General features: G+C 42.1%; 1 protein-coding gene across 1 annotated transcript in view; it reads right to left on the bottom strand.

Moving 5' to 3' along the window:
- The window catches only part of RAPH1 (Ras association (RalGDS/AF-6) and pleckstrin homology domains 1), an 81,217-nt gene extending 66,727 nt beyond the window's left edge, over positions 1-14,490 (bottom strand). Inside the window, 1 exon segment of the mRNA XM_042822084.1 lies at positions 14,412-14,490. The gene's annotated coding sequence lies outside the window, so the exon portion shown is untranslated.
- Between the last annotated feature and the right edge of the window lie 1,434 nt (positions 14,491-15,924).

The raw sequence follows: 15,924 nt of genomic DNA, 5'->3' as shown, positions 1-15,924 counted from the left end.
GAAGGAAGGAAGGAAGGAAGGAAGGAAGGAAGGAAGGAAGGAAGGAAGGAAGGAAGGAAGGAAGGAAGGAAGGAAGGAAGGAAGGAAGAAGAATCAGACTGTGAAATCAGGTCAAAGACAACAGAAACATGTAATAAAGTTTAGGAACAGAAACAGAAGAAAAGTGTAGGAAGGCCCCTCTTCCTGTTGATCACTAAGTAAATTATTTCAAATGCCACAAAACTAACCTTGGGATATAATTTTTTAAAAATATTCTAGTTAACAGTGTCATGCTTAAACACAAAAGATTGCGCACAAATTCAGTTTGTAGGTTATGCAAAGTTAGAATTAGATGAAAGATGCGAATGAGGCACTTAGCATTATTCCTAACTTCTTCTACTGATATTTTTCCCCCACAAATTAGGTTTTTCCCACTGCAAAGACCTTCAAAAAACTGCTGAAATGACTAATCCCAACCACTTCATTTTGGCACTGGAGATTTCTCATGCAAAGCTCCCATGTAAGTATAAACACATCAAACCCCTCTCATAATCAACTACTGAAAGAAACCAGATGATTTCTGCTTCCCATCATAGGAAAAAGGTTAAGACTAAACTATATGCAGGATGCAGGAGACAATCCATGGACTTGTACATGCGTAACCAGAAAAATCCAACATTCTCTATGTAAGTCTTCTGATTGATCTAAAGCAACTTAGGTCTTCTTTTTCCAAGAGGAAGTGATAGCAAAGGGAAGAAAAGTAGTATTAAAAAAAAAACAAGAAACATTCCACTTACAATAGTTAATGCTGAACTGGATGATGTTATATACAAGGGGAAGTATTCAATTTAAAATTTGATTTTACAAGTTGAAGACTGGGAAAACAAACATCCAAAATATATATGAAACAAACAAACAAACAAGATAAAAAACCTTCCCTTCTCAAGTAAAGAAAAACAACTGAGAAAAGCCCACCTTCTGTAGTTAGAAGAAAAAGAAGCTCAGAAATTAGTAGAAGAAAGTTCGGAAAGATTTCCACACACTGGTATTATTGCAGTGCTAAACACAGCTGGTCACATGGACCAAGGGTGAACTGTTAGTATTCACAACCACCGCTTTTTAGCAGCAGCTGTATTAGAGAGGTCAGAAAATTATAACAGCAGAACGCTGTTGTTTTCACTACATATCATATTGGGATACGTTGACTCTCGTGTCTTTGTTGCACATCTGATAATCAAATGCACAGAGGCATACGGTAGTATACACAGAACATATATAGCAGTATATAGAATATACAGCAGCATAGCAAAAGCTTGACAGAACCGTAATCAGTGCAATGCCAGTATGGTAGCCATTCCTTAAATTAATGATCAAGGTAAACACGGAAGTTTTAATCAAGAAACTCTCCGAAATTCATCACTTACTTCCTGGGAAGTAGCTAGTACTATCAGCAGTGGGTGACTCCACGCCTTGGTGTTAGTAAGCAGGCAGAACAGCTGTAAGTGATGCTTCAGAACTGCCAGCGGATCCTCTTGGGTATTAAGGGAACGGACTGGCTGGTCCCACAGCAACAACGCTGAGAATTACCGCCAGGAATGCACACCTGGCAGCACTACTTGTATATCACTGTCACTACCCATTCAGTGCAACCATTTACAGGATCTGGAGACAAAATGGCTTAATCATAAGCCAGAGAGTGTCCCACAACCAATTGCATCAGTTCTATAAGGAAGGGAAGCAAAAAGGCAGGGTGTAGCATCTGCAGCTGGGAATTTCAGACACCAGTATTTGAGAAACAGATCTAAAATTAAGATCTCTGGCTCATGCACATAACAGAATACCAGCATCATTCTGCAGACCAAGTATGCAAGATCCAAACTCTAGGAAGAAAATCCTTTTATCAAGAATCCACCATGTCCAAATCAAGACTCTTCCGAATACCAAAACTTTCTGCATCAGTAAGGTATGGTAGAAGAACAGAAAAATATTCCTCGATACATTTACAACTTAATTTTACAGGTAGAAAATGCTTATCACACTATACAAAACTTAGTAAAAAAGACACTCTTTTCTAAGTGTTTTCTAAGTTTTCTAAGATTCCATGAGAAAAGCCAAAGACATGCTTAAAAATCTGGATTCATATTTCTAACTTGGGGTGTCACTATTAAACAACAATATCAATCTTACTCCCAAACCAACTCAAGCAGCTCCTGAAGAGTAAACATGGATAAAACAACAAAGGATAGTCCACTAATTATTAACTGCATGCACGTCACAAAAAGTAATCTGATTTCAGATGATATTATCTCCACTGATGGGAAGTTTCCAACCTACATACAGGATAGCAATCTTTAAAGTTACAATGTTTCACATCATTCACAGCTCTCTAAGCTAACTAGTAAGGTTAATTCCCGGCTCCATTTATTCCTGAAAATTGCTATTAAAAAAAATAAATGCAAGCAAGTTATGGATAACAAGTTGCTAACCCATTTTTCAGTTGTAGTGTGTCAGAAGGATTTCTCCCAGTGGGAGAGGACATGCAGGTAACACCATTCAGGAACACAGCTAATCATACTATCTGATCTCCCTTACGTACACTTTGAGATGGGGAATGTAAGAACAACATTCTGCCCAACTCTCAGCATTCATAGTCTCTCCTGTTGGACACCTCTAGCCAAAACTTCAGAGCACACACGCGAATATAAGATCTAATACAGGAAGCAGTAGTGAACAGAAAGAAGAGTACTTTTCTACCTATCCAGTTTCAAATTGAGAATTGCAGAAGCAAACATTCCAAGATCAATAGCTGAAAAGAGGACCAGAGAACGACACACAGAATGTTCCAAACTACTACAGCTCTCTGCAACTCAGATATACCACTGGAAACTGTATAAAGAAAAAAAAAAAAGCATACATGTAACAAGAGAGACAGTAGAAAAAAAGACAAAGACAGCATTTAATCCATAATATAATGCTTCCTCTGTGGCAGACCCAACTTCCTCTTTTTAAGTAATATCATATTCCTCAAGGCACTAAAAAAAGATAAGCAATACACTGAAGGTACAAATCAATTATTTAGAGAATGGAGAGCCATAGGCATATTTTCAGTCCCTATCTTGCTCATCTTCGGAAAGAGAAAGACCGGAGTTAGTTACAAACAGATTTTCTAAGCATGACCTATAAAATGTATTAAGTAAAATGGTAAAAAAGTATGAGAACTACACAGTTCTCGATCTGTATCCATTAGATTCTCAATCCGTTAATACCAGGCTGCATGACAGCAGTGTCAGGAAGATCATCATTTTTTAAATACTGTTAATAAAGAAGCCTCAAACCAAACTTCAAACTAGTTGCACGTATGCAGACAATTCTCAATGCACACAGGATCAGACAGCTGCTACCCTGCTGGCTCCAGTGAAAGGATGGTAGTAACACTGCAGAGACAAGCTGAACTTCAGAAGTGACAAAAAATACTGAGTAAATGCAGGGCTTCTTTCACCTTCAGTTCCCACATGAAGTGGTCTTCCTTAGTTTAATAATCATGGCACTAACAAATAACCATAAAGACTAGTGTCAAGCAAGATTAAAAGATTTTCTTACCAAAAAGTGTACAAATCAAGCATTTTAACTGGTTAGCCACCTACATTTTCCAAATTATATACTATTAGAAAATAATAAAAAAGCTTCCCACCCCAAGTACTAGTTTTGAACAACAGCTATCACTGCTCCAATGATTTAGCTTGAGTGACCATATTGCTGCTAAACACTGCCTGAACCTTGCTTAAATACCAACATTTTAAGGAAAGCAAACCAGCAAAAGTCATTTTAGGAATGAAGAAGCAGCTGCCAAATCTGCTGGCAGGCCATGCCTTCTCAACTGCTATGGCACATCATAACACAGAGAAAGCACGCTCAGTTGTAAAATCAAGTATTTAAAACCATACTGGAAGGCAAAAAGAATGCAGACAACATAAGGTCAGCTGTCACTTTTAACATTTTCATGAGAGCACAACTGGCCATTTATCTCACTTCCCAATTCAGTCAAAATAGCAAAAGAAAATTTAGGTGGCATTACCTAGAGTAGGGGTCTAAGCAAAGCCTTGCAACATTTTATCACGTTTTATGAGATCAGATACATGGAAATGTTACTCTTAAAGTGCTCACAGCCTGGCAACAGATACATCAAAGGGAAGACTAACCTCATCTCAGACAGTTAATAATGATCACAAATACAAAATAAATAAAAAAATAAAAAGGGGGGAAAGGGGATTCTGACCTTCCAGTCTCAGGCAATTCTAAAAGAAGGAAGATAGTGTAAAAAATTAAATGGATGGGGACCAACTTCAGAACGTATGGAGGATTTTATGCCCTGCAAGTTCAAGAAACTAAAAGAAAGTCCTGGTAAAACACTGCAAACCAAACCAGCACATTCCCCATTGCCCTACTAACACTTTTGACCTACTATATTACTGGTAGCTCAATATACTGGTACTATATTAATGGGGCTCACTTCTTGTTTCACAAATGCTAATGCAACGTTACAAAATGTAGCTGGCCCACTGTCAAGGCATGTAGCGATGCAACAATTCATGCAGACATCCTCAAAATGGAAAGCATGCAGCTCACAAGAATCAGTCTAGACCTCCACCACCAGAAGGTGCTACAGATAGGAGGAATAACTTCAAATGTTACAAATAATACAGTAATGTTCCTCGGGTAGTGCACTTAGATTAGCCCTCAGACTAGAAAGCAAGCAACAACAATTAAATATAAACTCTTTTCATGACAATCACAACAGCAAACTGCCTGTACTTTAAATGAAAATAATTTGAGTGGAAACACTTTTCCTATATTATGCATATTTTAAATTTGAAGGCCATGCTCATCTAGTATACTTTTGAGAGATCTAGGCCCAGAAATAAAGACAGAAACTCACACCCAGAAGCTTGGCGAGTAACAGTCTATCCAAGCTAAGTTCCTACACGACAGCTGTAAATATTACCTGGTACTTCAGGAGAACGAAGATTAAACAATCTGTCTCTTCTAAGAGAGACGCTTAAGGCATTGCATTTCAGAAACGAAACACCACTGAAGTTGAAAGTGCACAGTCTGAAAATACTTTGTTTGCTCTACTCTGAACTTTCAACCCTTCAATGCGCGTTAGTCATTCCAGGAATATTCCATTTCACATGATAAAAGATAATTTAGGGTTTGTCATTACAAAGCAGTAGTAAGTCACTCCAAGGGCTTTTTTCTGTTTATTTGGTTTTCAGGAGCTTTTTGAAGCTCTTGCACAAATTGAAACTAAATAGGAATAATCAATACAACAACAGAAAGTTTCATTCAATCTAACCACAAGCTTTTGAGTGGTTGTTTCTTGCTGTTGCTGCTGCATTTTAAACAGGAAACTCTGATTTATCACCAACTAGGATAGTAAGCACAAAAGCTTAAGCTGTATGCTGCTCTACCAGTGAGAATTTAGTTAAGACAGAGCAGTCTTCATGAAGACACTGCATGCTTCACTTTCAGAAATGTGACATGAATATGTGGTTCTTCTTAAGAATTTCATTCATTTCCCTATTGCTTCGATTTTCCGCTCTGCCAGCTGCTAGAAAGGAGGACAACAGTCACGCTTTTCTATGAGGCGCTCCTTTCATGTAATTACTGAAAATAAGACTTCACTTCTGCTACGCACTTCAGAGAGGATCTCTGAGCTCTCTAACCCAGAGCAACCAAATATTTAGTGCAACCTGGTGTAAGGAACCTGCTTTGGCAGGGGGGTTGGACTCAATGATCTCTGGAGGTCCTTTCCAACCCCTACAATTCTGTGATTCTGTGAACTTATTGTTGGTACTCACATAAGTCTGACAAAAAGTCTTTATGTTTCACAGAACTGATCACAAGATATCACTAAGTTACTTATTGATAGATATACCTGAGTCGAGGCGAAAATAAGAGCTATCATCTGTTATCCAGCTTCAGGCAGAACTGTTTTCCTGACCTGTGACATGCTGGGAGATGGCCAAAGGAAGTGACAAGTTCCAGTCACCATTACTGCTTTGCTAAGTTACTAGTGAATGAAAACTACTTAATTTCCTGCTGCTTAACTAAAATACCACTATTTAGTAGCTACAAATATTTTTCTAAAGCCATCAGACAACTACAATTCAAATGACTAGAAATTTTTAAATGCTCTATTAAACACATTTATACCGAATGTCTTCAGTCAACTGGCTGCAGGCACCTGGGAAACCAAAAACTTTCTCATTGTATCAAAACAAAACAGATTCTGACAAAAGTGAACTCCGGTTTAGAAGGTGCAACAAGATTACAGTGATCCTTTTGCTAGCAAGAAAGACAGCAGGAAACAAAATGGCTAAACAGTAAATTAAAAAGAGCTTGGAATGTTTGGCTTCTGGCACAGAACCAAAAATCCCATGCAAGATGCTTCATCATTATATAGGCATGAACTAAGTGAGTCAGTCTGACATGAAAAGCAATTGTACATGAACAGGAAACTGCCTAGGAATAGTCCACAGCGTACTACCAAAGAGTGAAGAGTTATTTTAAGTAGAGATGCAATCCAGCAGCAATGTGCCTTACGTAGAGCAACTGGCAGGAACCTCCCTGAGCTTTGAACCCTGAAGAAAGTTTGAATAGATGTGACCTTTTTTTCCCTGCACAGTGCCTTGTGCTTTAAGACATCGGCAGAAGAGTCTGTATCCTTTAAGCAATTACTCAGCAAGTGCTTTTAAAGAGGCTATAATAGACTCAGGAAAGTCATCTTCACTCAACAGAACAAATTCAAGACTGTTCTCTTGACCACCAGGCTGGTCTAGAAGAAGAGACTCTCATTCCTGCTGTAGGAGTTTAGCCACTTCAGCAAAAGATCTTTTTGACTGAAGAAGAAATGAATTACAAATTGGACAAAGAAAAACAAGAACAAAAAATATCATTAGCAGCATCAAATACCCAAAAGCTGATTTGTTAATGCACTGCCACCTTCATTTATTTCAAAAGCCCAGGAACAAAAGGTAACAGTTACGCATGACAAGTGGATGAATTTACACAGACATCAACGCTGCACGTGAGAGGTATTTGCAGCTACAGTTCAGAACAGCCCAGTACTCAGCATCACTGTAAAGAACAGTGGTAAAAGCCACTCCAGGTAAATTTTCTACTGCGCATTCCTGAACCTTTGCTGGGGGCCATTTCCAATTACAGAACTACACAGAGACAAATCTGCACTTGACTACCTGTTTGAATTACTTAGCAGTAACAGCCCCTTGTCAAGAGCTGATAGAAGATTTCACAGAATCACACATAGTGCTCACTGCTCTTCAGTATCTGGACACAAACTGTTACTTAACACACAGTTATGGATAACCGTACACTAAATTCACTAATACCCAGATAATATGACTTCACTATTTATTTTTTCTGTTTTATTTTGATTTTTCTTTCCCTCCAGGCTCTTCCATAACAGAGTCCACATTCTTACAGCAACACTTCAGAGGTAACTCAAATTTAAGAACTTCTGATCCTTGTACCATACTTTCAGACAATAATATGAGAAAAACAGAGCGAACGCTATCATGGTCACAATAACACGCTTTCAACTTTGTGGTGGGAATACAAATATTCCGTAATTCTCTTCTTCTTGTTCTATGCCATAAAGGAGAGGAGTACCCAGCAGTGAGTTCAGAGACGAAGCAGAAAAGCACAGGATTAAAATTAAGGCAATTGGTATGCAAGTACGGTGTTTCTGCAGAACTAATAAAACTTCCCACGATATTTTCACCTTTGGAAGATTATTGTTAGGCTGCAGAAAGCAGCTTCACTCATGAGATGTTTGAAAACACCTTGAAAACTTGTTTTCAATATTCAGCTAGAGTAATATTCAGCTTCAGTTTCGTACACCAGCTTTCACAAAAAATAAGCGTAGATAATATTTGTCACCTGGATGTGCAAACAAATGCAATTATGAAATCGTGGTGCATTATTATTCATTAGGACTCTGAAATTCTGGATAAATGCCTTTTAATGACCTTAAAATGCAAACAGCGGCCTAAAAAAGGAGTTTGTCTTTCTTTAAGTAATGCTTTCACATCCCAGGCATATGAGAATCATTCATTTTGACAAAGCGTATAAGCACTGTCTAAAAGGGTACAGCCTCTCTACCTCTCTCAACAGCTTCCCAGTTCCATCTTTCACCACAACTCATCACCCCTTCAATTTTTACCAGCCTGGCATTTCATGGATCTGAAGTGGATTACAGAGTGTACGAGGATTAAATCTCCCCAGCCTCTTCTTTTCAGGAGGGTACTACTAGTGCACAACAGTTCAGTGTTCCCTAAAGCTAGGTAAGATCTCAAGATATTTCAGCCAAGAAAGGAAGAAAAAATCTCTAATCTCATCTGCTTCCTTTTTGCTCTTACTAACACCATTTCATAGAGAACTTGCTAGGAAGATATTGAAGGGAAGGCAAACTTCTCAAGATTAAATCAGTACCACCAAGCAAACCTGTGGCTATATCAGCCTAAATACAATGCACTGGTATAAAGATTAATGACTGGAATTTTTAAAATGATACAAGAAGCAACTTTATTTCCTCCAAAAAAAAATGTAGATTTGTTTTTCTAACACTATCTTCTGTAGAGCCTGTAATGAAATCTAACCGGTGACATCTCATCACAAAGAGAGAGATTGATGGAAAGCCAGCAAGTGAGACCCTTCTGAAGGTTTCCTTCTGAACATTTGTCTTTTCAGTACAAGCATATTGGCAAGGATCAATTCAGCTACTTTGGAGTCAAATCACACTTCAAGTCTACCAGCCCTTTAACAGAGAGGAAAATCTGCCTGTTTCAGCATATTTTCTCCACGGTTAATCACACAAGCATTTTGGAAAAAGAAAAAAAGAAAAAAAAAAAAAAAAAAAAGGATTTTATCATAACAGTCAATAGAAAAACTGAAAAGAAGACCAGAAATGTGAAAAAGAACCTCAACATTTCTTATTACTGATTAAAACAACTTCATTTGGGAAAAACTGTCTCAATACCAGCTGAATGTTCCAAAAAAGCAAAACTCCACACAACAACACAACTCCAAAACACAACACTTCCACAGATTCTATTTTGTAAAAGATACCACTTTTCACAACATGCAGTAGCACACTCAACTTTTAATATTGCACTTACCCTTAGCAGGCAGGTCCACAATACGCACTGAAGAGATTTAAATGCAACAATGCTATCAGACAACTGTTTCAGACAAAATTATTTTACCAATAATTGAATTCCATCCTTTGCACTTCTAACACTTCAACAACCGCAGGGGACCGGTTTGGGCAGGACTTGAAGTGGCGATGGAGCACCTGGTGCAGGGCTGTGTCTGGCCCAGGGAGCACAGGCAGATGGTTTGCATCTGTGCTCCCCAGCTGACCAGGAGGGGTGGCACAGGTGGAGCCCCTGGGCTCATTATAAGAGCCAGCCACTCAAAGGAGAGCGTCCCTCGGACCTGGGCTGTTGCTAAGGAGTGCTGCACGGCCAGGAGCTCCTTCACCAGCTGGGTGAGTGCTGTTTTTCTTTCTGTACAGGACTGTTGGTCTATGTGCAAATGCTTTGGTATCACCAAGAATCTGACAAAAACCTTTTTTTCTTTGTGAGTAGAATAACAGCTTAGCCTTTGTAATTAAGTTTTACATGCAGATAAATTTACCAGTTACCATTGCATTAAAATAGTAAACAAGTCTTTGGGATGCTTTTGAAAAGGTTTTTGTGATGAAAAAAGATCTCAGAAAATAAAAAGACTTGCAGTAGAGCTATCAAAAGGATCCCAGGACTTCCTGGAAGAATCTGTGGTTTTCACAAACCACTGATACATGACAATATGATATGATGTATTACTGGAAAGCTACAAGCTCCACCAGGAGCTTTTCCTTAAGGAGCAAACTATTAAACTGTTCCACATGAAAAACCCCTAAAGCTACAACAAAAAATTACCAAAAGTAACTGTAATACATACCAACTCAGCACAGAGTAGTTGCAATCCTGTTTAATCCAGCTAGCAAGAGCAAGAAAGGTATGACAGAACAGTACAGGGCCTATGAGCACAGCACAGGGGGAAGTCTCTGGGGAGTGGGAAAGACCAGAGAAAACAACCCTAGTGCTGGCAGCAGGGAAAAACGCCCTGCTGCCATCACTGCTCTCAACTCTCATGTGCTCATGAACAATCACTTCTGTCAGTCCCTGTGCAACACTTCTTTAGGCTTCATAATGGAGAAAATATCAGAGAGGATGAAGGCTACAGGAGGCTGGAAGGAGATGCGTGTACCTGTTCTATTTAGCATATTTTTCCACTTAATACATGCATTTGAAAGAAATTACACTGTTCTTCAACTTCCAATAACCTTTTCTAAATGAAAGTACAAAACTGACATAAAAACTGATCAGAACTGGACAACATTGTTACCCTTCTTGCTTTCATAACTTCCTAATCCTCATCTGCTAGAAATTGGCTATTACATAGGAAATAGTATGGGAATTTGGATCTGCACTAACACAGCTTGCATAAAACAGCTCTTGGCTGTCTTTGTATCTATGACCATGACAGAACCGTGATACCTTGCAACAGTACTAGAACACTTCAGCAGAGGTCAGCCATAATAGTTAGAGCAATGCATTACTATCTTAATCATCTGTTATTGGAATGTAATTGTCATCTGACAGGAAAAATCCTTATTCAATTTACCATGTGCCCAACTCAAAATCAGTGCATTTTTAGCAGCAGTAACTTCAGTTCTTCAACACTTGAAAACATTTACTTAAGTAAATATAACAATTTTTCTACTGAGCATAATAATTTCCTCACCAGACTTGCAATAATATTTTCATATTAAAGCTTTCAAGTTACACTCTGCTCTCTGCAAGACAAAAATCAGAATAATGAAGGCTCAATCATCTTTCTGACTACAGCATCTTATATGCATAAGATGAAACTAGAAATATAGTGACACATAAAAATATTTCTTATTTCTGTGCCTAAACAAATTTCCAACCTATTGTCACAGTAGCTCTGGAATTCCTAGCCTTCCCCCCCACACTTCTTCTTTCCCTCCCTGGTATTTTAAACTAGATACTAACTACTCCTTCCTGGTATTAGCCTTTTGAAAATAGATGCCATTTTGAATGAATACTGTTTTTAGGTGGTTATATTGCTTGCAGAGGACCAAGAAGAAACATTAATTCCTTGCTAATCTGATTAGCTACTGTAACAGGTAATTACAGCACAACTTTCTCCAATGACACTCTCTAACCTTGTAGACATTCCTAAAGATGGAAAGCATTCCAAGTGCGTTCTCGTTACCTGTGACAGCTAATCATGGTAGAGAAATATTTTGAATCCGGAGGAGGATTTAATTAATAACACAACACTACTTTCTAAGTTACCTTTCCTGAAAATTAACATAAGTTAGTTATATTCCACATAGAAATATAGTAAACTTGACTACTCCTCAGTCTGCTGTAGTTTCTATGCTACCTTAAATCTTTGTCAGTAATAAAGACAAATTGATCACCTATTTTGTAAAACTGACTTGATATTGCCAGGTTCAGCTGTAAGCCAGCATGTCATCTTCCAGCAATTGTACAGAATGGTGTAAAGCCCCTTAGTGCCAGCATCCGTAAGTCTTTATTCTTAGGGATGAAATACAAGTTGACCATCTCTCACTCAGCTGTGTGTCTGTAACAAGTTCTAGATATTACCAGCAGGATTCTCAGTGTGAACAGATATTAAGAAGAAGCTGGAACATTGTTTCAATTCTCATCTATTTAGTTCAGTAATAAAACTACTGGTGAATGGACCAGAAAAGATTACTTCTGCAATTTTTTGCTTCATTTGTTGAGATATTTGCATTTTTCTACTACTTAATGGTGATCTAGTTTATTTCATGCCTGGAATCCATCTTCATTGCTCATACTATTTGCCTGAGTTAGATTTAACTCTGTCCCAGTTTAACAGATATATATATTTTTTTCCCCTCTAGTGGCATGAAATGAAAGACATTTTAAGAAGGAACAAATTCTAGTGGCCATAGAGCATGAAGATGTTCAATAGAGAGCACAAAGAAATCACACCTTTTCTGGAGGGGGGAAGAAACCCTTTATTAAAAAACCTGAATGCTGAAGGAGAAGAAAAGGAGCACATGTTCATAATGGCACACACCAAAAAAAAAAAGAATCAGCAACAGACTGGTTCTACAGCTGAAATAATTTCAGTGGCTTGAGGAACTGGAAAAATAAAGATGTTCACAAATACTGATAACCAAGATATCATGAGATGCACTCTTGAGAAAACTAAGCCTCTTAAAATCAACTGTGTGAACCATTACCTACAAAAGGTAGCTGTCTCATACATTCCTGTAAATCAACAGGTGTTCTCTGTACCAAGGTTTACCATACAAAAAAAAAAAAAGCAGGATGTTGTAATATACAGGAAGTTCACAAGCATTCATATCAACTCATTACTCTGCTGGAAAATAATATTTTGAATTAAAAACTGAGAGCAGTGGCTTCAAGATATGCAAGGAAAACAGAACTGAAATTTCAAAAATCTGTCAGTGTTCCTTCTCATGTGACTTTTAATAATCTTTTGGGAGATTAACATCTGGCAAACTATGCTTTTTGTTTGTTTTGTTTTTTAATCATTGTTAAGCACTGTTCCTGTCTTTCTCTGATGCTGAGTCAGAGAAACACTGGCAGAAGGACCCTTCACTGCAAGTCATATGAATTCCTTAAAATGGCTTGGCTTTTTGATTATCTAAAAATGAAATTTCTAGAAAAAGTATCAAGTCAATTCCTTCGTACTGCTTACCTCTTTGTTCTATTAGAGCAAAAGTCCTCCCTAACGCACTTCAATTTGAGTATCATCCACTGAGATAAAAATCCTATGTCAAGTTAGGTGCAATATACCAGCTCTGTATTCTGCTATCTGCCACACCCACCCAAGGGTATAAGCATATTAAATACGGATACATCCACATCTTTAAATCTTACTGTTTAATGCATTCCCAGAACTTACATTCATTTCTGAGGATGATTTAGCTAGTGACTTTTCTGTTTGTGTTTTTATAAGAAATTTCTTAGCCAAGAAAAGCTGATTAAATAGATAGTAAAAGATAAAGGTTTGCTGGTTTAGATATATTATGTTATTAATAAATATCTAATTTTTTTTTTTTTTTTGTTCCAATGGAGTTTTATAAGTAATTGCATCCCCGATCAGAGGACAGGGGAGTGAGGGGGAACAGATGAGAAGAGGCCTTTCTGGTTAGCATGAAGCTATGTGTGGGTGTGATTCTTCAGTCCCACAGACAGTAGTTCTACTCCACCATGTGAATGACAACCCAGACATCGTAGCTGTGTGAATAGTGCTCCAAACTGAGCACACCTCTACCCCTCCAGCAGAAGGGGTGTTACACATACTGACAGGTTCCTCCCTTCTCAGTAGATATAGTCAGGTTAAAAAAAAATAGGTCACACCACCAGTAAAAATGATGAAATAAAATGGTACGACAGCACCCAAACACTTAAATTGTTATTTTCTGCCACACAAGACAACATATCCAAGACAAATGGTCCAACACTGACAGCTCAGTCACTGGCTTCTTGCGACAGCTAACACGAATGCAGGAGAAAAGCAGCGTACCTGTGTCAGGCTCACGTGATACACACGTACGCAGACACTCCTTCCCCTCCCAGCACCAATGATCGCCCAGACGCAATTAAGTGTGCAGATACATGTCTATATGAATGCATACAAATACGTACACGCACATCTTCACGAGCACCGAGGCAGACAACAGCCTCGCTTCCACACGCCAGCCCGCCTTCGCTAAGCCCTACAGCTAGGACTAATAGACGCGGGACTTGAAACCACCAACCAAACGAACAAAAAAGCCCCGCGGCGCAGCGACGAACCCCGAGCGCTCGCTCCCTCCTGCGCCGGGAGAAAGGACCCGAGCGGCTGGGCTCGGCAGCGCCACGCGGGGGGAACCCGTCCGCCCGCAGCTCCGCAGGGTGGGGACTCGCTCACCGAAGCTGACATTGTGTGGATGCTGCACACCGCAGCCCCGCCGCGCCGCCCAGCCCGCTCCGAGGCACGCCTCACGCGGGGAATAGCGAGCCCCCGCCGGCCATCGGCGTGCAAACGCTCGCTTTGAAAGAAACGCCCCCGGCGCCGCGCGGGGCGGCTGCCGCCGCCTCGCCGATCACCCGCCGCTCCTCCGCCCCGCTCCTCCGCCCGGCGCGGTACCTCCGCAGCCCGCGGTGAGCCGAGGGAGGCGGCAGGAAAGGCGCTGCCCGCCCTCTCCCCCTCAGCCGCCGGCCCCCAGAGGCGATGCGGCGCACCCCCCGGCGAAGGGCGGCTCCCCTGCTCACCTCGCCCCGGCTCGGGGAGCCCCCGGCGGGAGGACGGCGGCGATCCCCCGCAGCTCAGAGGGCAGAGACGGCAGGCACGCTCTCGCTGGCGGCGGCGGCGGCACCGGAGCTCCGCTCGCGCTCCGCCTCGCAGCCCCCCGCGGCTGCGGTTGCTGCTGCTGCTGCTGCTGCTGCCGCTACCCGCCGCTCCTCCTCCCGCCGCTAATGGTGGCCGCCACCGCCGGCTCTCCGCTGCCGCTCCCTTCCTTTCCCGTTTCTTGTTTCCGCCGAGCGCAGAACCGCCCGGCAGCCGGAGCACGTCCCTGCCCGGCAGCGGAGACGGCGCTCCCGCCCCAGTCCCCGCCGCCGCTCCGGGCTCTCCCCCCGCCGCTCACTTCCGGCGAGGCTGCGGCTCGCCCCGCCCAGCGGGCCCGCCGCCAGAACTCGGGGGGCGGCTGGGGCCCCGCGGTGCCGGGTGGCCGCCGGCCGTTGGGCGGGCGACGGTTGGGCCGGCGCGCGAGCGGCGGTTGGGCGATTAGCGCGCGGGAGCCGTTGGCGCGCCGGGGGCGGTCGGGCGATTCTCGCGCGGTCCCGCACAGCGCCGCCGCCTCTCCGCGCCGAGTCGGAGTCGGGTCGCGCCGCCGAGTTCCGCGGAACGAGAACGGAGTGGGGCGGCGGGCGGCACGCGCTGCGCGAGGCGCGGCCGAGGTGGCCTGGAGCGGCCGCGGCCGCCTCGTGCCGACCGGCGGGTCTCCCGCGCGGGGACGCGTTCTCCCATCTTGGGAATGCACGCCATTCCGCAGTCGCGTCTCCCGCGGAGCCGGCCGCGGCCGCCCAGAGCCAACGCGAGCCGCGCCCCGCGGGCACGGTGTCCCCGAGCGGGAGCTCCGCAGCAAACCTTCGTTCCGCGGGGCGCGCTGCTTTCCGAGACTGATAACAACCGTGCACGATGGTGCCTGGGCTACCTGTGCAAATACTGAATTACCGATAAGGTTATAAGGTGGGTTAAAAGCTGTGCGAAGAGGCAGCTTTAAAACACAAGCTAGCAAGCAGGGAAGGTATGTTCATGTATACGTACAATAGTGGTTTGAAAACAGTCCACACGGAATTGCACTGCAATGGAAACGAACAAATCTGCGCCATGTGAACCTGCTGCAGCACAAGAGCGCTGCTCAGATCTGGACAGCACACAGAATGTCAGCTGCAAACATCCTGGGCGAGCTGAGATCAGTGCTATGGGTGCAGAAACACCTTGCCTCAATTGCACCTCTGAACTTCTGTAAAATATCAGTGTGAAATAACAGTATGAGCTTATCCCTTAGAAACTGCAGCAGCCTCCTGCAATTGCAAAATTTTCATCTAACCATGCAAAATAATACCTCACTGAGGCTACAGTGCCCCTGCTCACAACGAGTGAACGTGTGGGCTCATGCTGTTTAAAAGCAGCAATAAGGACTTGAGTGCTGTTCTGCAGCTGCTGAGTGTCAGCAACAAACCCGACGTTACAGGCAGGTTGGGGTTATCACCATGTGCA

The sequence above is a fragment of the Centrocercus urophasianus genome, unplaced genomic scaffold (assembly GCF_019232065.1).
Source record: "Centrocercus urophasianus isolate 14NV4802_14NV808 unplaced genomic scaffold, USGS_Curo_1.0 seq_20, whole genome shotgun sequence".
In the NCBI taxonomy this organism is placed as follows: domain Eukaryota; kingdom Metazoa; phylum Chordata; class Aves; order Galliformes; family Phasianidae; genus Centrocercus; species Centrocercus urophasianus.
The sequence above is the reverse complement of the archived record's forward strand: the minus strand, read 5'-3'. Positions and strand labels throughout refer to the sequence as shown.